At 33.3% G+C, this 22,882-nt stretch overlaps 1 protein-coding gene across 1 annotated transcript in view; it reads right to left on the bottom strand.

The window, feature by feature from the left end:
* The window catches only part of LOC113497651 (prolactin-releasing peptide receptor-like), a 62,595-nt gene extending 39,940 nt beyond the window's left edge, over positions 1–22,655 (bottom strand). Inside the window, exon 1 of the mRNA XM_026877314.1 lies at positions 22,434–22,655. The gene's annotated coding sequence lies outside the window, so the exon portion shown is untranslated. The remainder of the gene's footprint in view (positions 1–22,433) is intronic.
* Between the last annotated feature and the right edge of the window lie 227 nt (positions 22,656–22,882).

Genomic DNA, 22,882 nt, shown 5'->3' with positions numbered 1-22,882 from the left:
AATGATTAGTGGAAACTTTAAATTCTTAAATTTGACGTTTATGTTGAAAATTTAAGAAAATGAATTAATATTTCTTATACTTAGGTTTGAAGAATTGTTAAAGCTTTGGTCAAATCTTTGAAGCCTTAGGCTTTTTAGAATGAAAGGCAATCAAAATTAAAAAAGAACAATAAAAAATGAATTTAGTTAGGACTAACTCAATATATGCAACCTTCATGGCGATTCATATTTATTTTTAAATCTAACGTTACATATTATGACTTTTGTGAAATTCTAAATTTGAATTCGAAGTAGCGATCAAATATTCAGATATTATTCAATCCGCAGTTACTTCAAATCATTTGAATTGATTTTGTTTGAATTATTCATTAAATGGCCGAGTCATAAATGTTCAGGTTAATATTTTCAATAATTCACTAAAAGCTCAGTCATATTAAATGATTATAAATATATGATTTATTAACAAGTGAAATGGAGGTTAAAGTATAACATACAGTCTGTGGCCAAAATAAAATTTTAATATTAGTTTTATTCATATTATCTGATTTTATATATATCGTTTTTGATGTTTAGCAAATGACGTCATCGTTCAGGTAGTAAGACAAATTTTTCAGCCACGCTTTGTAGTAATACCTTATTTTTACCATTTTGTTTAGGTCTAATAAATAGTCGAATTTGGTAAAAAGAAAAATTATTGCTCGACACTGAATGGGAGGAATAATTTGAAGCTTAACGATGCTTTTTAGTCTCGTCGATAAAATAATTCTAGCTGTATTTTTATCCGAAGTACCTAATATTTAATGCTTAAAAAAAGTATAGCTTAAAAATCATATATTTGCTTCATCAGATTTAAAAACAAAATGTTATGTTCCATAATCTACGTCCAAAACGAGGACAATAAAAAATAACAGTACAGTTATCATCTCTATAGTTTTGTAAAAACATACAACAAATATATCTCTACACAATAAATGCTTTTTGTTACGAACTCAACAGCAAGAGAAAAGCGAGTTGCTATTTCCATGTTCCTATGTTCATAAACTGACACAAAATATGAGTACTATCTTCGCACGTATTATTTAACTTTTTATGATGTATTGCAGCTCATTAAGAATTCTCTCCTGTTTGTTACCGTAGTTCTACAGAAATGAAATATCATGCGCACATTGCGCTCGACGGAGGCACTTAATCATTTGTCTTAATCTTGTCTAAAAAACGAATGCAGAACAATTTATTTTAGGTAAAGAATTTATATTAGGTTTTATATTCCATGAAATTATAATTAATTTAATATATAATATTAAGTAAACGTACATAAGTTCGACATTTGAGTCCATCGTCATTCCCGTCGATGGCGGCAAAAGTGCCAGTGTTTTTTGTTCAAACTTATATTTTTTCCATGGTATAGTAATTTAAGTTTTAATTTAATATAGTTTGTTCAAAAACAGGCAAAGCTTATACTCATGCCAAGTGCATATTTTTTAATAAAACCTCTTTAGATAGAATTTATCTTATTGATTCGACTTATCCAGCTTAAGTTGAAAATAATAAAGAAAACCGCTTAAAAATTATACACATTTGAGAATATTTATGCAACCGTTTGCTGAAGAATAACTAAGGTTATAAGCAAAAAGTTCAAATTATTTGTTTAAATAAAACATTTATTTTACGATAAGACGTTTAACGTATTGTAATAGACAGTCATTTAGTGAGATTAGTTTTTAAATTATTTTTGTATGAATTAGTGCTAAATACCACTTAGTGTTCTTATTACTTTTATACAATTTCTTTGAAAGTTCTAATTAACGGGTACAAAGAAACTTTATGGAGACATTTACGCAGATTTTATTTAAAAAATGATTGAAAGTACTATTATTGCTCACAGTTTCTTAACGACCAACGTATTAGAAGTATTAACATACACCTTAGTTTTTATTATAGATTTGATAACAGTCAATCTATATTAAAGGATTCGCTTCACGAAACTTATAAATGGCATCAATGTCGAGTTGTATTAAAAGAAGAACAACTTTTGCGAATGAGAATTATAATTTCGCCGAAGCAAACACTATTATGAATTAAAAGTGTTGGTCCGGGTACACAAATTTAAATGTTGAATTGCTGTTTTTTTTTACAAATCCTCACTCTTCTTCCTTTCCGATTTGAAGAGTTATATCTCTGTTGAATAGCCCATTTGTTGAAGGTTATAGGATATAATATCATCACAGAAGATGCGTGCACTCTAAAACTTTAAATACAATTTAAAAAAAAATCCTTCTTGATTTTTTTATAGAAAAACTAGCTGTTGCCCGCGACTTCGTCCCCGTGGGACGTGGGTAAAAGATATAAGTTATGATTTAGGTATACCCGCCCGGTTTTTTTCACATGTTCCATTGTATCTTAGCTCCTATTAGTCGCAGCGTGATGGTCTAGCCTAAAGCCTTCCTCGATGAATGGTCTATTCAACACAAAAAAAAAACAATTTGGACCAGTAGTTCCTGAGATTAGCGCGTTCAAACAAACAAACAAACTCTTCAGCTTTATATATTAGTATAGATAGATGAACGATGTCGCAACACCTACTCGTAGTTTGAGATAAATCGCAAACGCTCATTGTAAGACATAACCTTTACATTTTCACATTGTCACTGAAATTAGGCAAATTGCTTTTCGCGTCGTTACACAGAATATTATTGCCGCCTTAATAACATTTTCGACTTTATTAATTTTTATATTAATGCGCATTGTCCAGACTCAAGAGAATAAATTGCGTAATGTTTCATTTGTATGGAATACAATTAGTCCCGTTATTGAATCACAAAGTAAATATGTTTTTACTACTATTTGACTCATAAAATATAATTTGTCTGTCGGATAGGTTCCCAAAAAGTAATTAGATGAATAAGTGATTTAGATGTCATGTGACGTCACTTATTAGTACACTTTACTGGCAAATGATTTTCACCTAACTTTCGCACTTTTTATAATTAGGCATGTTTCAATACCTTTTTAAAAACCTCTCCTTTTAGGAGGCGGTTCGAAACATCGTACTTGTGTAATATATTTTGAAAATCTATCCTATGATGTTCTTTCACGATTATACCCACGATGATCATGTTAGGTCATTGGCTCTTATTTAAGCGTTATCCACTTTCCTGGTGGAGTTGCAAGCAAGAGCTGGTAATCCTTAAAACCTGTATTGACACTTACACTTAAAAGCAAAAATGAACAAACATTCAATTCAACTTGAGTAGACACTGCTGCTCTGGTATACTCAAGTTATGAGTAAGAATATAAGAATATGTACCAACGTATTCTTTGGGTAACAGTATTTACCTTAAAAAGGCCTCATTTTGTTACTTCATATGTACTGCGTAGGTTTATACAATTCGAACTAATGTATCATTAACACTTTTGCTAAAACCGATAATATATGGTATCCTGCTGGCTTACGTTCGCTAATACAAGTAAATAAACAAATGAGTATTACATAAACTTATGTACGTAGATGATGACGTCACAGTAGTAGTCTTTGCGAAAACAAATCGTAAACGCTGTCGGGGTCTGTATGATTGCGGTTAGACATGGTCAAGGGAAATCATAAATTAAGGTTATTTGTAAATAAATAATCATTAAGAGCATTTTTTTAATATCTACTACTTTCGCACTAAGGACTTGTGACTTGTGTCGCGGAGGGTGACTTGTGACTTGTTCACAAACATTCAAGACACATGCACAAAGAGATAGAGACTCAGAAAAAAACTCTTGTTCTCTCTTCTAAATTCTTGTCCTACGCAGGAATTGAATTTGCGACACGGAGCGCAGTAACTCGGCTAACCGTCCCGACAAATTGGGCATTTGCGTGACAAGCCAATCATACTCGTATACATAAACATGTTAATGGATTGTATATTTTTTGCAGTTTTACTTCAAGTTAATAACTCAAATAATTGTTAGGTTCTTGAATAAAGTTAAAAAAGCTATACCGACACTTATTAAGCTACAATTCTTTCATACAACCTTGTAAAAAACGGTTACGGCAAAGAAATAAAACCTTTTTTGAAGTCCACATCTAATATGAATAGAATGTATTCAAGTCTTGATAAATATTTATGTGCCTTCTACAAAGAAAATATTCACGGTTTGTAAGTCTGGCCTACCAGATAAGACCGCTTGTGGTACAGTCATTCAGAAAAGTCATACATTAGAAAACAGTAGTTTATTTTATTCTTTAAACAAAGAACTCAGATGGTGTTTGTATTTTTTTCAAGATAAGATAATTGTAAAGAGTTTTGTCATTAACTGTACCACGTGTTGATGGTATGCATACGTAAGTATGCAAGGTCACCTAAGGTCACAGGTGATACAAAGTACCTATATATTTCTATATATAAAGACATTAATTTGTTTTGTGCCTTTGTAATAACTTCATCATTTGACGACGAATAAAAAACCATTCCGACCGTAGGTAGAGGTAGTCTAAGATTACAAGTTTGCTATATTATCTTAATAATATATTTTCTCGAAACATTTGAACAAGAAAATTCTTGAAACACAAATAAATAATCATCATGACTTTGTGAAAAACCTATATTTAACAAAGTCTTACTTTAATCTAATTGATAATTTTCAGAACAGTATGTCCTTCATAACGAATCTAAATTAAACTATTTAAGCGTTTACTATTTGCAATAAAAACTCCTGAAGATACAAGAAGGAACTACAGATACAAGAATTAAATACAATATAATTACAAAAAACAAACACACGAAGCAATAAACAATTCAGTCTTGTCAGTAAGTGATCTGGATTGATATGTAGAACAAATTACAGCCAGCGCCAAATTGTCGCCAAGCGCGGCGGTTTCATGCTAATGGCGATGGCGAACACTCCACACAGCGAACGCGATTTTAATAACAATTACAAGCGAAATTAAAGATTTATTGGTAATGGTTGTGGTCGTTTGTTAATGATTAAATATGGAAGTTATAAGTGCTCCTCAAGTTTTTATTAAACGTCTCAATCGATTGTGTTAATTTTTAAACAACAGTATTATGCTCCTGAAATTGATTAAGCGACATTTTCTATCAAAAAACCCAGCAAATCTTCATCAGTCTTAGATAGAAGGCGCATTAAACATCGTAGAACATGCATCTCTCTCCCACTACTGAGACAGTTTGACTTTAGGACCGAGGCTTTAAAAGTAGTTTGATAGTAGGACCCCTGATCTTTCGTAATTGAACCCCACCCTTCAATCAATAGTAGTACTTATAAAAAATACTCATATCCAAGCAATAAGTTCTAAGAATTAGTGTAAGTTTATTCGAATCCATCATGACATTTCAGGTTGTGGTTAAATGCCCACATTATTAATAGCAGCTCCACTAGTACAGCCTTAATAGACTCAGTGTCATGTGCTATTGCCAGATAATGGTACAATTCAATTGATGGGTGGCTCAGCATTTAGCACAGATTAAGGGCTTTATGTGCGCATTATATTGCAGTCATGTTACGTATTTGAATGAATAATGATGTTTATTAACTTTTTTATGTTTTCAGGTAAGGCAACGTCGAGAATGGTAAGTGCAAAAACTAGATGAACTAATTACAATATTTTTTTTGGGTGTTTTTTGAGCAAGTTAGAAAATGATACTAAAAAAATCCTTTGAAACGGACTTAATTTTGTCGTTTTTATGTTTCACGTTGTAGTAAATAAAGATGACATTGAGAAGCAATACATGTTGAGTTTTGCAAACTGATAGTAAGTCTCCTTTATCGTTTATGTAACTCAGTTTTATCACTTCCTATTACAGTAATCTAGCTCTTTCCTTATCGGCTATCAAAAATATGAAGTTTCTTTTTATGTCCCGGCTAATCTCAAAACACCAGAACCGGCTTTGTCGGAACTTGTGAGACATGAGCAGTGGATTTTGAAAAGATTTATGTTTATTTTATAGTTCTATATATAGTCACGGGTTATGGTAATACATATAATAATAATACTAGTTATTGGGCATGGAAATCAAAACCAATATTCCCTTTTTTTTTAAATAGAATAAAGTTGTTTTGTTTTTCAAAACAAATAGCTCCCCTTATATCCTCCGCTTTTAAAGTATCTAGCTATGGAGAAAAAGTAACGCAACAAAGTCCCCTACACAGCACGCTAATTCTCATTTTACATAATAAACACGTGCAAAAAGCATTTTCTCATGTGCAGACAAGGTTAAGTAATTATTATATTACACTAGCTGACCCAGCAAACGATTTCTCTAATAAATTATTTCTAAATGTTTTTTTAATTCCAAATATTAAAAAAAATCGTAAAAAAATACGAAATTTTTGGTGACCAACCATAAGGGTTATGAATAATAGATGTTAGCCGATTCTCGGACCTACTGAATACGCATATAAAACTTGGTAAAAATCGGCAAAGCCGTTTCGGAGGAGTACGGTAACTAACATCGTGACACGGGAATTTTATATATTAGAAGAAGATTGCAATGAATTGAGACTTTTCTCTAACAAGATTTTTCGAAGATGCTATTTAATCTCAAGAAAGTGCATCGATTTTCGATTTAATGAGAAGTATAAAGGCTGGTTATTTCAGGAACGGATATGGTTTAAGTGTTGCCGTCCATCGATTGTTTATGATTTACGTCCGTTCGAGCTTTTTATGTTTCTGTTATGGACCAGGTGATTAATACGGGCATTATCCGAGCTTTATCGGGCTAAGTGATGAATTTCTATCTTAACTTCATTATTTATCATATTGCACGGTCATTATTATATTGCTACATGATAGTTGCGCAATTTGATATGATTTTTTTATTAATATTTTTATTTGACTCTAAAAGATGATTAGAAACTTTAAGAGAAGTTAATTATACGTAGGTAGTAATGAGTCTGATTGCTAAAACTGTAGTTTATTTTATGTTTTATAAAAATAAGTCATTTCTATAAAACAAAGATATGTTGTATTTTTGCTTATATTATAAGAGCGACTACATGACTAAGTGAGCGACTGGAATAGAGAGGGCAACTTCTATATTAAGATAGAATCATTTTTTCTAAGTGAGGTTACACATAATTGATAAAATGTTTTAACATTAGGATAGGCAAAAGCTGCGACCGGTTGTTGCGGTCGTGCGATTGACGTGCGAATTTTTTACACTTGAAATTCTCATTTACAGTCACTCGGTTTATTGCTACCTATAAAAAATAGTAATTAAATATGTTTGTATAACTTTGCCCAAAAGGTGATGTGAAATAATGTATAGTGCCCAGTCAATTTGATTATTTCAATAATTATTATCAAATTGCACTCTCATTTTGGGCATTTTTCATAGTGATCGGGCACTATGAAAAATGCTGCATTGCATTGCTGCACTGCATATCACTTAGTCCATAATATTTCCACTTAATAAATGTTAGGAACTCAAGGTAGACATTATGCCGTAGTGTTTAGTCGTCTAAAAAAGTACAGACCAGTACTTTAAAGGAATAAAAACACAATTACCACTATCAATCGTCAAGCAACTCAAAAACTTAGTTACGTATCTAATTTTAAACTAATATTCTTATCTAAAGATTACTTATCATAATGAGTTTTCAAATTAACATTAGTTTTAATGTATTCATTAACTAAAAGTTTGAGAGGGCTTTTGAAGAAACGAGAAATAATATTTGGGGTCATTTTAGTTTTCAGAATTGACAGATGGTTCTGTTTACAGAAGAGAAATCATTTATAGAAACAATGTGTTATTTTCATTCCGTACCCAAATGAAGTCAAATTCCATTCCTACTTAGAAAGACTGCCTCTGGCCGTACAACGAGGCCTATAAGTGTCTGATCTTTGAGAAAGCGAGATGAACATTACATTCTGCGTAGCAGTATCTCGTTTACACCGGGGCCTGCTTTAAACTTAGCAGCACGCTGGTGTTTTCAAAGTTGATATTTCTAAAACCATTTCACATACTACGCCACGTAAACTTTACAAGTTTGCCACTTCCATTACTCGCTATTAAAAAGACTCAAGCGTAAGCCACGGTTAGAGTCGGTAATGGATTCGCAAATAATTTATCCGAACAAATATCAATAAACACTCTCGCCTGATTTGTTGTGATGCTTAAGACGACAAATAATATTAGTTTATCGGATAACTTAGTAAGTGATCAAACCTATTAAACATACATAAAAGAAAATTGCACGTATTGAAAATCGCTTTTCTTTAATTTTCTTAGAAAAGTATTTTATTTTTTGCGATGAGCCGTTAAACTATATTTTGTTACTTATGATAAATTATTTTCTGTAATAATAAAAAAAATGATCTAAAAAAAAATTCAATACGGTAGAAGCATCTACGACATCAAAAATGTCGTGAAATTCTTAGTTTGAGTTATCATCTTAGAAAAGTTTCCCCTCGAATGAAACTTGAAAGTCTTTCTCCGACACTTTGCCAGATAAAACAATTCACAAAACTATAATCTGTGTGAGATGGCGGTAGACATTAGCATGCTAACTAAGGGTCATTAAGGAGATTAGATAACTCGTGTTCCAAAGAGGTTTATGTCCAGACTGTCTCAGATTACGGAATTCAGAATTCAAACGTCGAGAAAGTAGAAACTTCTTGGTTTTGTTTCAAGTACCTACTTAACTATTGTTTTTATATTTTAGTTGACACAAAAAGGGAGGTTTTCAGTGTTAGTTATATGACATAAATGATTAAATGCTGATTAAAGTTTACAAGCGACTTGCTTTTGCCTAGGGTATGATATGGATAGGCATTTGTAAAAAAATATATTCTTCTACCTGAATATGTCGTTACAATTACAATATTTATATACCGTATTACCGATTTAGTTTTTTTTATTGTGAATGGACCTCGTTAATGTAGGTATTATTAAATGAAATACAAAAATTGTTGTTATCCATCTCACAAGTTGCCACCCCGAATTATAGTATGAATACTCCTATTTTATTTCCGAATTCTAGAATTTCTACACAATTATGCCACAAGATTCACAATAGATAAGTATTGTAAACATGAAACATTCCAAATCGCTGCCAAATCAATTAAGTTTTTGAATTGTTTCCAACAAATGCTGTTTGGCTTTAACTGGTGCTTTTAAAAGCCTTGACATTGGCATTATGAGACTTTAGACTCATAATTTATTTAAATTGCCCAATGACGAACAGAAAAATCAACACATACATAACATCACCATAAAGTAAATAATTATATCTCTCTGCATTAGATACGAATTTGTTTTCGTTATCGTTCCTGTATATTTTCCGTTTCCAAAACGATATCCTAAGTATTTTCGAAGTACCCTTAAAGGCAATAAAACCTGCTGGTATAGGACAAGCAAAAAAAAACGGTATTTTCAGATATTTAGAATTAATTTTTGTTTAATATAGTCCGTCTTCATATATTTCTCTTTTTTATTTCACTATCTACTAGCTTTCCGCCCGCGTCGAAGTCGGTTATATCGCGTTTCCAAGAGAACTCTTCAAAAGTCCGGGTTAAAAACTATCTCATGTTCTTTCTCAAGCTCAACTCTATCTCTGTACCAAATTTCATTAAAATCAGTTCAGTGGTTTAGACGTGAAAGCGGACACAAACAGACAGAGTTACTTTCGCATTTATAATATTAATAAGTAGGGATTACCGAAAATCCTAACAGATCATCCAAATGGTATCACAATGGTAAACAGAAGAAACGCAAGTATCTACTAAGTATATAGCAAGTAACAGAATATAAACTTACATTAACACAGCCCAACAGGTTTCATCTGACTAATAAGATCTAATTCGTATCAACAAGACCTTAATTCGATTGACAGTCTTAATCCATTCTGGACGGGATTTGTAAAAATACGCTTTAGAGGCACGTCCCAAAGAGAATGGCCCGTAATGGTCATTTACAAGACATTCGCCTTGAATAAATAATTGCAATCCCATTTATTGCTAATCGGCGACTCTTAGAGTAATCTTCAAATGAATGAACGAGAGGTGGGTTTTAGAGATTATTGCTGGTACTATAAGCTGTTAGAGCAAGAGTGACGGGCATGAGTGGCGGGCTAGTTCCCATTAAAAGAGTGTTGTCATGTGGAAGCAAAATCAAAAGTCATTTTATTGAAATTAGGCTACTAAGTACATAGCACCTTTTAAACTTCAAAATATTACATTGGATAGCACCTAGTTTTGATCACCCTTCACCGCTTCATATAAGTGCTTTGACTGCGAGAGAAGAAACAGAGGAACAAACTCCCCAGCACGCTGTCTTTCTATTATTATAGAATACAATAACCATATTAATATAAGCGTGTTGCTGCAGTGTCAAACAAACGAATATTTCAGGTCACTGTACTTAAGGAACACAGTCATATGAGCGTAGTGGTGGCTCGCTTTTGGAACTGCAATAGACTTCAAGCCAAGCGTATATTAATGATAATGTCCTACACCTCCTAACATGGCATCAAATGCTACGTTAAAGCTTATGTCCACAAACATTTCATGCATCATAGGTTTTATTGCGAAGAGGTTTGAATCTGAACATATTTTAAGTAACGTATATATTAGCATCCTTACTCTCTATAGCTGAAATCTTCATAGCCTTAACAGCTTTCAAAATCACGCACTATAATTATCTACACAACCCTTTATCATTTCTTATTCTACACAGACCTTCACGATTAACTCTATTATTAAATGTGATTTGGCTTCGAGATATTGCTCAAAAGATTATGGCTATATGACCCAGACAGGCGATTAGATCCCGACCCTTAATGGCCAGACAAAAAACGCTAAACGAATTTGTTTTTCATTTTGAAATACTAATTTGATTGCTGGCCCGATAAATAAAACGTGCCTTGCTAATAAAGCAGTAGGTATTTGTATAGGTTTCGCTTTGTTTACGAAATGTAATATAAATAAATGGGTTTTTATAAGGGATGGATTCTGGAATTATTAGCTGAAAAAGGCGACTCCCGCGTGGGTGTGGGTTGTATCCATAAATCTTTCAAAACCGATACTGGTTATTACCGAAAATGTTAACAGATTATCTAAACTTTGTAAAACAAATGAAACACAAGTATTTTGCTTATATAAGCAAATACATAGAATAGATTTCAATAGAGGTCTTATTTTTCTCGAGATTTAACTAGCTTAACTTTTATTCATTTTATATGAATATCTTAAATTTCATTGAAAGGTGTGCTCTACACAACGACACATGTATATGCAAAGGTAAAGTAAAAGTTATGTAGTGTTATATAATGTATACTGTCATAAGTGTTTAGATTTAATAACTTAGATATAGATATTTTGCTATGCCCTAACCGGGTCCATAATGTATGTCCAACCCTAGATTTAAGATCTTTATGTAAAATAACATTGTGGAAATGCAATAAAGAAATTGAAATTGAAATTGAAAGGTTCAAGTAATACAAGAACTTTCCAAGGTCTAACTCGTTATTTTTATTCTGTAATGCACGCAGAAATACATTATAGAATTGAATATAAAAAATATGCTTAAAGGTTCTTTAAGGTTTCTTCCAGCAGCTTGGCAGAGTAAGACTTGTGAAAGAAATATATTATTTTTTTAAAACATTATTCATATTTATAATTACGTTGATAGTTTAGTGACACATAAGTAGGTCCACGGGCTAACTTATCTTCTAGTGTCCCTAGTGGTTTTATGCTTTAAGACAATATTAATGAATAACATATTTCATAGAAGCTAGCTGTGAAATTTGCTAACGAACCAAAACCATTTATTATAAATTCCAAAATTATATTCCTAGAAGCAAGGAACCCTATTTTGTAGACTATACATAAACTAAAACAAAGGTATAATAGAATACATTAGGTGCGAGTATTTGTGAAGAAACAAAATTTCTTCAACTTACAAGAAAAGTCATTGAATTGCGAAATAACTAACAAGTTTGCCCTAATTTGATTTAATTAAGGGATTTAACGTATAGATAGATGCTCATGGCCTACTTTATTTTATCGGCATTTATTTTTCCTACTGCTAAGGGTCTAAGGACCTCTTACACGTTTAGAAGTTTTCTTCGCTCTATGGATATTTTTATCAGGTTTTCGTCGCTGCCAAATAGAGAAATAATCCAGAACTTAATAACCGTGGTGGTATTGCATTTTTGGGCACAATAAAAAAAGATAAGAGAAATAAATTCTTTGAGTAACACTTTGTAAAAAAAAAGTAAAGTAGATGTCTTGTTTTGAAATTTCCTATCAACGAGTGTAGTGGTAAAAATTACATAAGAAATAGGTAATGCCTTTGTACTCGTACCAATCGAATTTATATTAACGTGTTTGATTTTTGCATGTTTAGGAAAATCTGTGAATGAATGCTGGAGTGAGATGGCAAAGTGTATAAGAGAAAGCGCAAAAGACGTATGTGGAGAGTCAAAAGGTAAAGGTTTGATAGACAGGGATACATGGTGGTGGAATGAAGAGGTACAAAACGTCCTAAAAAAAAAAGGCCGCGTTTAAAGAATGGCAAGGGGTAGAAATTATGAATGCAAGTTTGAAAGATGAGAAAAAGGCACTTTACAATGAATGCAAGAAGAAAGCAAAGAAGGCGGTAGCAGTTGCCAGGGCTAGGGCGCACTAGAGGTTATACGAAACTCTAGATAGCCCTATTGGCCAAAAGGTACTCTACCGAATTACAAAAGAGAGAGAAAGACGAGCAAGAGATGTAATACATATGAAATGCATGAAAGATGAGTGTGGAGATTTATTATGTGAAGATGACAAAATAAAAGAGCGATGGAAGGTGTATTTTGAAAAACTTATGAACGAAGAGAATGGCTGGAATGGTATACTTCAAGAGGCACAGGTTAATAAGGGATTAGTAAGAGAAATTAGCATGGAGGAAGTAATGACAGCAGTTAAAGGCATGAAAGATGGTAAGGCTTTGGGACCGGATGAAATACCAGGTGAAGTATGGAAGGTGCTAAAGTATGAAGGATATGTGTGGCTGACTTTGTTCTTCAATAAGTTGTTGCATGAAGAAGACATCCCACAAGAATGGTGTACCAGCTCGCTAGTGCCCATCTTCAAAAATAAAGGGGATGTTCAAGATTGCAACAACTATAGGGGGATAAAGCTCATGTCACATACTATGAAAGTATGGGAAAAGGTGTTAGAGAAAAGATTGAGAGAAGAGAGTGAGATTACTGAAAACCAGTTTGGTTTCATGCCAGGTCGAGGGACAATGGATGCCATCTTTGCACTTCGCGAACTGTGCGAGAAGTACAGACGTGTGCACAAGAACTTGCACATGGTATTCATTGACCTCGAGAAAGCTTATGATAAGGTGCCTCGTGAAGTGTTATGGTGGGCTATGAAAGAGAAAGGTGTGCCTGGAAAGTATGTGGAGTTAATTCGTGCTATGTACAGGCAATCCTGTACATACGTCCGATCGTCTGCTGGCAACTCCGACCGGTTCAGTGTGGCGGTGGGCTTGCACCAAGGGTCGGCATTAAGCCCTTACCTCTTCCTGCTGATTATGGATGCCCTTACGGCAGACATACAGGAAGAGGCACCCTGGTGCATGCTGTTTGCCGATGACATTGTTCTGGTTGGGGAAAATGGACCCGAGATCCAGAGCAGATTGGAGGTGTGGCAACAGAAGCTGGAGAGTGTGGGCTTGAAAATCAGCAGAACAAAGACAGAATACATGTTCTGCGATTTCGGCGGTCTCTCCAGTCCTGAAGCTATAAAGCTTGATGGTGCGCGCCTTCCAGTCTGCTCCGACTTCCGGTATCTTGGTTCATTCCTTCAGAGCGATGGCGAAATAGATCGGGCGGTTAAGCACCGAATTAACGCAGGATGGATGAAATGGCGGCAGGTAACGGGAACGATTTGTGACCCCCATATTCCCCTTAAATTTAAGGGGATGATCTATAAGACCATGGTCAGACCTGCTGTCTTGTATGGATCAGAGTGCTGGGCGACAAAAGGGATGAATGAAAGACAATTGCATGCAGCAGAGATGCGAATGTTAAGAGGAATGTTTGGTGTTACGAGAGCGGATAGAGTAAGAAATGAGTATATAAGGGGAAGTTTGAAAGTGGCACCGGTTACAGAGAAACTACGTGGTAACCGGCTGTCATGGTATGGGCATGTTTTGCGGAGGAATGATAATCATGTGGTAAGGAAGGCGTTAAGCATGGATGTGGATGGATATAGGGGAAAAGGACGACCAAAGAAACGATGGATGGATTGTGTGAAAGACGATATGGCTGTAAAGTGTGTTTCTTGTGAGATGACGGCCGATAGGAAGGTATGGAAGAAGATGACATGTTGCGTCGACCCCAAATAAAATAATTGGGATAAGGGCAGGGGAATGATGATGATTTTTGCATGTTGTAATAATTAGGATACGGACAGGGGAATGATGGTGATTCTTATATGTTGTAACTTTTAAGTATCTACATAAAAAAAAAACTAAAAAAATTTTAGACCAACAACGAAAGATAGTCAGCCTCATTATAATAATAAAATTTGCAAAAGAGCACGCCTTACAAGCCATTTTAATAAGCTTAAAGTAAAGAAAATTTTATCAAGAGCGGTAAAGGCTCAAACAATTTTCGACCAGCCAAACAAAAATATTGAACTTCAAAGTTTTCAGAAAGCCGTTATAATAATCCTAATTTTAATGAAGTAATAATGTTGTGTACTTGAATTTTTTTACTCGTAATTAACAGTTAAGATACAATTAATTGGTTGATTTTTTTCAAGACCACAATTGTTTGTGTTGCATAGAAACACGAGATTTAAAGATTATTTTATAGGAAAGAAGGGAAGGTTAATATAAGCAACTAAATACAAAGAAAAAATGTCTTATGATTTAAAGAAATCCATTGATTTTGCGTTTGTATGTATGGAGCTTGGCTTGACATCCTGCGGCGTGTCTAATAGTGACAACCAAGTTGTGAAATACTGGTCAAGATATTAGAGAGGCCAGGACCTTATTATTACCTATGTAATTATAATAAAATGGTTGTTGTTCGGGCACCGGGTAAACGGTAAGGGTTAGGTAAGGTCAGCGCTACGGTCACCGAGTTCCTGCCAAGTGATGTGGCGCTCAATCTTACCTACTTTTCAGAAAAGGTCATTGCTTAAAGTTCCCAATATAACATCAAGTTTCTAACATATAAAGACTACCATTTATGCCATTTATAACATAACAATTAAATATGCACACATTTACGTTTACGTAACAAATAAATTTATATTGAGTACCTTCACTAACTGTTAGTCGATGCTTAAAAATACATTTGTAAAATCTCACAAAATGTTCATTAACATTAGAAATATGAACACAAAGCAAATTATATTCATATCAAAGTGTATCCTCCATTTTATTTGCAGGATATTATTTGAGTAATTTATTTAAAAAAACAGGCAATGTACAATTCAAATTTGAAACATATTTTTGTTATTGGCCCGTGCACGTGCAAGTTTTACACCATTAAAACAAGCCGTTTGTTGTTTTATTTATTTAAATGTCATAAGTTGACATTTATTTTGTAATTTATGTAATGTTGACAACTCAATAACTTTAATGAGGTAGGTACTTTATTTAGCACCTTAAACTTTCTTTCTCAACACAACTTGAAATTGGATTTAAATTAGGGCAAAGTTTTTAAAAGTAAAGTAATGTGTTAAACAGGGTCAAGTGCGACTGCGATCGTGACACTTTTGGTGTTTTATAAATAAATTTTAGGATCAAACCACCAACCAAGCTTTAATTTATTTGTCATCTAATACGCATAAGTATTATAAACGTAACAACGTTCATTTGTAGCAAAAACAGAAATTCCTCAAACATGTGTGAAATATCTTCCTCTCTAACTGTCACAGAGTTACTAAGACAGCCTGGAGACGGACGGACGGACGGACAGATAGACAGGGCGGTGCCTTATATGTTTCCGTTTCAACCCTTTGGATTCAGAAGACTAAACGTGCAAAGGTGTGAAAAACGATAATTTCGGAACACATTACACTGTTTTCGTACAAATAGATGGTTCTGAAAAACTAATTTCATTGAAAAAAATAGTCAGTTTATGTCCGCACCAATCGTTGCTTTACCTAGAATTTTTCTTTTAATTTTTGCTCCGTTATCGTCCTTTGGTTATGACACAATAAAAATGATAGGTATCTAGATAGGATTTTAACCGGAACCAATCAATCTCAGTATTGGTGTCTGTCAAAATATTTTCTGGTGATAACTGTTACGTCACTTTCCTATCTGAAAACGAATATTGAAATTGATATTTGACATGACAAAACAATGAATGGAAACTTTGGATGGTCTTTCTTTCTGTTTATTCGATTTAATCAAATAGACATTACTTAATCCCATATGACCAAGTATCTCCTTAGCATCCTTTGATTGTTTAAAAATAAAAAATGGAAATTAGTAAAGGTGCACTTTTATAAAAGTTAAACAAAAAAGTTTATATTTTTACTGAAATTACCATTCTAGCAAATTTATTGATGAATAGTGCATATAGAAGTAAAATGTAGGCTTAATTGCAGAATGCGTACATAAAAATGATACTGAATAGCATAATTCTGAAAAATAAAAGATTTTTAATCTCGATGGCATATATGTACCTATTCACTCGGAAGCTTTACTCAGGATATTGTGACGACTTACATGCTTTGTTTGTTTTTCAAGAACTTTACCATCGTTCGAGCAAATCCATAACGAGGACATTTAACAAAATTCATATAGGTGACTAGTAATGCTGAATGCATTAAATACATTTATGCTGTAGAATATTCAATTTCTATCCAATATTGAAAATGCAAAATATTCTTACATAGACATAGTTTTTTACTAGAAAGTTTGGGCCCGATGTTACTTTTTTTTAAACGACCACCTCAATAACCTATTTAAAACTTGTATCACGGGTGGTACAAATATTGGAATCATACACAAAGAAACCCAGGCTCACAACGAGCATTCGTGGGTTACGCAAATGCTTGTCTTATGCGGGGATCGAACCCGAACCGCTCAGCTATCCGTGCAATAATTATACTAATTATTGTACAAAAAGAGCTTATTCTTCACCTAAAAAGAGGTTTTCGTTCTGAAGTCCGAGTAAACTCTGTATTAAATGTAGAGGAAGATTACAATAATCTCGAATCATCATTGTTATAATACAACCGTAAACTTATCTAATCAGTATCACCGTAGTACAATAGCATAAAATGTTTGATAAGAATATAATCCCGCCATAAAACCTGTATAAAATAAACCACTGGATCTTTCTACTTTTCCTTAAGTAAATAAAGATATAATATCAGATAACTTACTTCTAGCAAAGTAGCTGTCTCGAGGTGAATTTATAATTACATTTTTTTATTGCCATTCTAGTTTCAACTGATAAACTCGTTAGATAAGTTTTTAGAAAAATATGTAAACGAATAGGTGTTTCTAGACCGGAGGAATATGCTAAGTGCGTGCTATATTCATATTATACGCGCCACAAATTTTTAGCGCGTGCAATTTTTTTTTAACTTTTCTTCATTTCAATTTAACATAGGAAATCTGAAACTGTATGACAGTTTTACTCTCACGCTTCATCGCTTGCTTGCAGATAGCGTAGAAGCGGTACAAAAGTAGAACATAGGTAAAGTAGGTACCACATGCACACATGCATGTAGGTACGCATGATATAGATACACAATGAGGACCCATTCATATGGCAGTAGAGTCGTATCAAAGCGTCTGTGTTATTGATTGACGGCGACGCACGTTGCATCGTTGTGATTCAACTCCACTATAGTACAGTTTTTCTTTTAGAGCACCTTAGAGATACAAAAATAAGTCACGTTTTTATGTAGACAGTGTGACTTAAAATACATTTTTGAACCACTGTCCTTTGTGTCAAAAATTATTATAGAACGAGCAAAAAATCGCCATGGGAAGATAATGATGGAAAGACAAAAGCATCATTATCTCTCAACACAGTTTTTCCTTACTACGACATACCACTTTTAAGCCTTCATAATAAATTCAAAGGGACAATTTACCTTGCGGTGAAAGGCCAGCGAGTCAAAAATCTGGGTAAACTCAATTGAAACGTACTTTAATGTAACGAGAGCCCTTGTAAACTAATTATTAAAACCTGCTGGATTTTGTGCGCAGGTAAACAGACAATTTTGATCTACTCAAAATGAAAGAGCAAAAATTTAACATGAGCATCAATTTCAATGAAGAGGAATACTTAAACGTCAGTACCGTATCTGTTTAATGACACACTGATATACATTAATGCAGTTTTAAAATTATCCGTCTTGTAGTAATAGGTATTATTTTGGTTTTGGATGTGTGACAGCGTCATATTTGGTGTAAAGCGCCATCTCTCGTCGAAACCCGCAAAGATGTTACTTTAAGAATTGGCGGTAATCTCTCAGGACTGGGCCCGTACTGGATACCACGTTCGTCTTCATGCGCGCCTCAGAGAGATGTCAGCAAACTAAGTGGGGCCCATTAGTGCTGATGCCTGCCATGCTAGCGAGATTGTCCGAAAGGGTTACCGCGACTCCGGTATAAACGGGGCAAAAGAAGGAACATGGGTGAGTTTTAGTCAGTAGAAGTCTGACACTTCACTCAACCAAAAGCAGGAAGAGTCATTTGGATCTGTTGGGTATTCCACCCAACAGCCCCAAAAAAAACTCTTGAAATTAAGTGGTCTTTGAAGATACGGTATAATATCGTTGTAATATGTTAACATATTTTACTTTATAAAGTATGCAGTAGACATGCTATTACATATTTTTGAACCATTTCAGTGAAAAGTTTAACCAAGAGATACTAACCTAAAGGATATACTCGTCTGAGTTTTTCTCAGAATGTTGTGTAAATACTTATCCTATTTTACTATTCAATGTTACCAAACAGTAGATGTTTACGACAGCACCTTGTTTACAGATTCTGTAATAAAAATGTACATAGTAAACAGAAATAGATTAACATTTTACTGGACATAACACGAAACTTCAATTTCCTTAGCATATTGTTAGGAAAATCGCGTAACAGGACACGAAAAACAATTTCAAGGCTATGATGTAACATTAGGCACAATTACTACTTGACAATAACCTTTTTCCATAAAGGGCGTCAAGCAGAAAAAAATACATTAAAAATTAAGAAGAGATATTTGCTGCGGTAGAAACCAGTCTGAAAGAGACTGGTTTCTACCGCAGCAAATAGTAGAATCACATCGGTAACGTCTATCTGATAAAAACTGTTTAGATAAAAATATACATGTAAATGCCGACAAAAAACTCACCAGTCAATGTATAATGTCTATTGTGTGACGTCATAGTGATGGAAGTTAATGTTTATTTGAATATATAAACATCTTGAGTTTGTCAGGACGTTTCTCCTTTATGGGTGTTGATTTGAAATACTAGGAAGCGGTGAAGTGTAGATACTGTCTTCATTCACAGGTCCTTAGTATTGACGTTTGAAATATAAATAAATGTCAAATGAATTTTATGTCAATTCAAGTTGTTCCTACCGGGTAGCAGCTCTTTTTAAAGGTAGAGAAAGGAAATTTTGATAGAGTACTATTTTGAGAGTTTTTTGCGGCTTTAACAACAAATCAAAATTAAATTAATTATTTCATAGCTATTCATACTCTTTGGTAAGAAACTTTTCTTTGCATTGCAAGCTGCAATTTCATTTCATTTCATTTGCAAATCTGTAGTTTTTTTAAGAAAGGAAATAATTTTATTATTTGTTTCTTTGTTGATTTTATTGTTATGCAGGTTGATAGCCTTATTTTAAAAGTATAAGTACCGGTAAGAGTATCCTATGTAGAACTTAAAACTTGTGTTTTAAAGTGCCATACAACTTGGCACGGTTAGTGTTTCGGGCGAGATGCCAATTCAAAGCTACGAGTAGGAAATTAGATAATAATGAACTGTTGTTTCTAAAGAATTCTCTTTGAATGTAAGTTTAAATATATTAGCTTTGATAATGTAATTTAATGTATTTATTCTGATGGATTGATATTTGTCAAATGTCAAGATTTTGAACCATCCAGAGATGTGTCCCTCTCTGATTTAAAATGTTGACATACGTGTTATATTATGACAAAATCTCAAGTGCGGCTTGCACTCCAACACATTTCACGGCCAATTACAAATGACATAACTACTTTATGAAAGTGGTAAAATGGTGACTCTCTTTTGTCAAAAACTTGCAAACTATTATTATGTAGCGTTTGGAGCTATCCAATTTGTGTTTATATAACAGCTAAGCAGTGACATTTCGTGAGTCCAACTTATACTGGCCTCGCAACATTTGTAATAAAAGACCAACTTCGTCTGATCTCAATGGGTATCAGTTTCTGCGATGTTGTGTCCAAGTTATTTGTCAAGGATACAAAGTGTTCGCAAGCACTGTGACAGCTTGCGAATATCTGAAATGTCTAGGACGAACAAGCAATCTAGAATACTTCTAAAGTATACAATATTTTGTAAGTACCCAAGTTTGGTTATAAATTTAGTTATCCTGATCCCAAATTTCACTTATTTGAAATAAAAATAGCACGTTGATTATAGATTTAAACACTGTGACGCCATACCCAGACAATGTGATACCTACATTACCTACCTACGTCCCATTTTTCTTTTTTTTTGTTTCATGTCGTTTCATTAAGCGGTGGCTATTCCCAGCATTGGGACAGTCTAGACTAGTAACAATAATATAATGTCTAAAGGTTAAATTACACATTGAATCAAACAAAATTGCTGTTGGTGTTTTGGCGCAACTTATGTCAATATCCAAAAGTGGCACTTTATTAAATAATTGAATTGAAAATTCAATGGTTGAATACTTTAGTAAATATTGAATAATACTGATTAACAAGCTTCAAACTACAAATATGACCATTTTCTTAAATTTTTCCTAACCTAGATATTTCCTGACAAAAGCTCAATACCTAATGTTATTACACCTTGAGGACATAGTTTGACGTAAGACTTGGAGATCTAGTTCTCCTAGAGTGTAGTCAGCAAGTTGGCACAATTCTGCTTCGCTACACTTTGGTTCAAGATAAGAGATGGCACATTTGAAACTAATGTACTGTGGAACGTATAGGAAGGTTTCACTGGAAAACTGACTGTCGATTGTTTGAGGAGAGCTTAGATTTGACGTATCTCTATTTTTTTTAACGTTTAAAGTCTTTTTATCGTAGCAGAACCTGTTTACACTTTAGACATGTGTTTCTTATGAAAATTGTATTGTTTTGCATCATCTCAGAAAGTAGGCTTTCTGTTTTTGCATTTAAATATCGAAGTGTACATGGTTAACGTTGGAAAAAATAAGTTTTTTTGAGCTGTCAAGAGTTCTCCGAAGCACTAAAGTGGTATTGTGAAATGATGCAACGGTTTACTTACGCGTATTTATCGGGAGTGCCCGACCCGATAGTTACTATAAAAAGTTAAAGAGGTAATTAAAAAAAAGGGACGAAGTCGATACAATTTGGGAAACACTGTAATAGAGAGATATAGTATACTATAATAGTTTATCTAACATATTTGTGTTAAAACATAATTATACATCATATTGATGTGCCCGACAGAAGAAATGTATTTATGATTTTATTTTTGTGGGATATATTTATTATAAAAGAATATTTTCGATATACTTTTCAATTAGTATATAGCATCTGTTGGGCATTATCTGCTCTCAAGTTCCATTAACTTTCTATAATTATTTTAGTTCCTCTGTAATTAATGCCCCTTTATTTTAATGAAATTTCTTTGTAAAAATATCATCTTAACTTGGACCTCAATTCAGAAAGCTAACGAGCCATGTCAACTTAATTCCACTACATTACTTCAAGATTCTTTAAAAATATTACGTTACTTTTGTAAGGAAAAGAAAAGGTCTCTGAACATTATGCCCAGAAGAGTATAATTTACGAGCTCATGATGATGATGGCATTTTCCATTAGTCCAACATCTAAATTTATTCATGTTCTGTACACTAGAAAAAATAAATTGAATATGATCGAACCGAAACGTAAATCTGTCAAGAGATATTTTTAATTAAAATTTATTGGCATTTTTATTGATAGCTTACGTTAGATTTATGTGTTAGGATTGCGAACTCTGTAAAATATACATTGTTCAGTCACATGACTGACACCAACTGTAATAATTTCAAAACTTTTTGAAGTAACAAATATTCACATGCAGAAATGTAGAGAAAAAGTTTCTGAAATAATTTTAGAAGTGTAAAAATTATCTGTGATAAATTGATAGGTTCAATTTTCAATACCTCGAAAAGTTTATAATTTTACATCTAAAACAACTTTTTAAATAACAACAAACAAAGAAATATAAATAAAAAAATGTCCATCAAAAAACTTACCAAAAAGTCGTTATATCTCAAACAAAACCAAATTCAAACACGGAACTGTTTCAACTGAACAAAAGTTGCACTATAATAAAAAAAGTTTATCAAAAGCACAGACAATAAAAGTTATTGAGGAAAATATTCGTTATTTATTTTGAATATCTGTTCCACTAAGTTTCGCGCGTACGACTCCGCTTGCCAGCGTCGTGTTTACGCACCAATGTTCAACGTGATACTGGCCTGTAGTTGAGTGTCGGCAAGCTGCCGATGCCGCGGCAATACGTCACCGCTGAAAAAAAAACCCTATTTTAAGTTCCCATGGGACATTAAACAAGATTTAAAAAATATGTTCCGATTTACAGTTTGTTTTAATTTTTCTATTTTTACCTAAAAGCGTGATTTAAAACAAAAATTACAGTTATTTATTATATTATTTGGATAGTAGGTGATGGAGGCCCGTTTAT

The sequence above is a fragment of the Trichoplusia ni genome, chromosome 1 (genome assembly GCF_003590095.1).
Source record: "Trichoplusia ni isolate ovarian cell line Hi5 chromosome 1, tn1, whole genome shotgun sequence".
In the NCBI taxonomy this organism is placed as follows: domain Eukaryota; kingdom Metazoa; phylum Arthropoda; class Insecta; order Lepidoptera; family Noctuidae; genus Trichoplusia; species Trichoplusia ni.
Note: the sequence above shows the minus strand (reverse complement) of the source record. Positions and strands in the feature narration are given on the sequence as shown.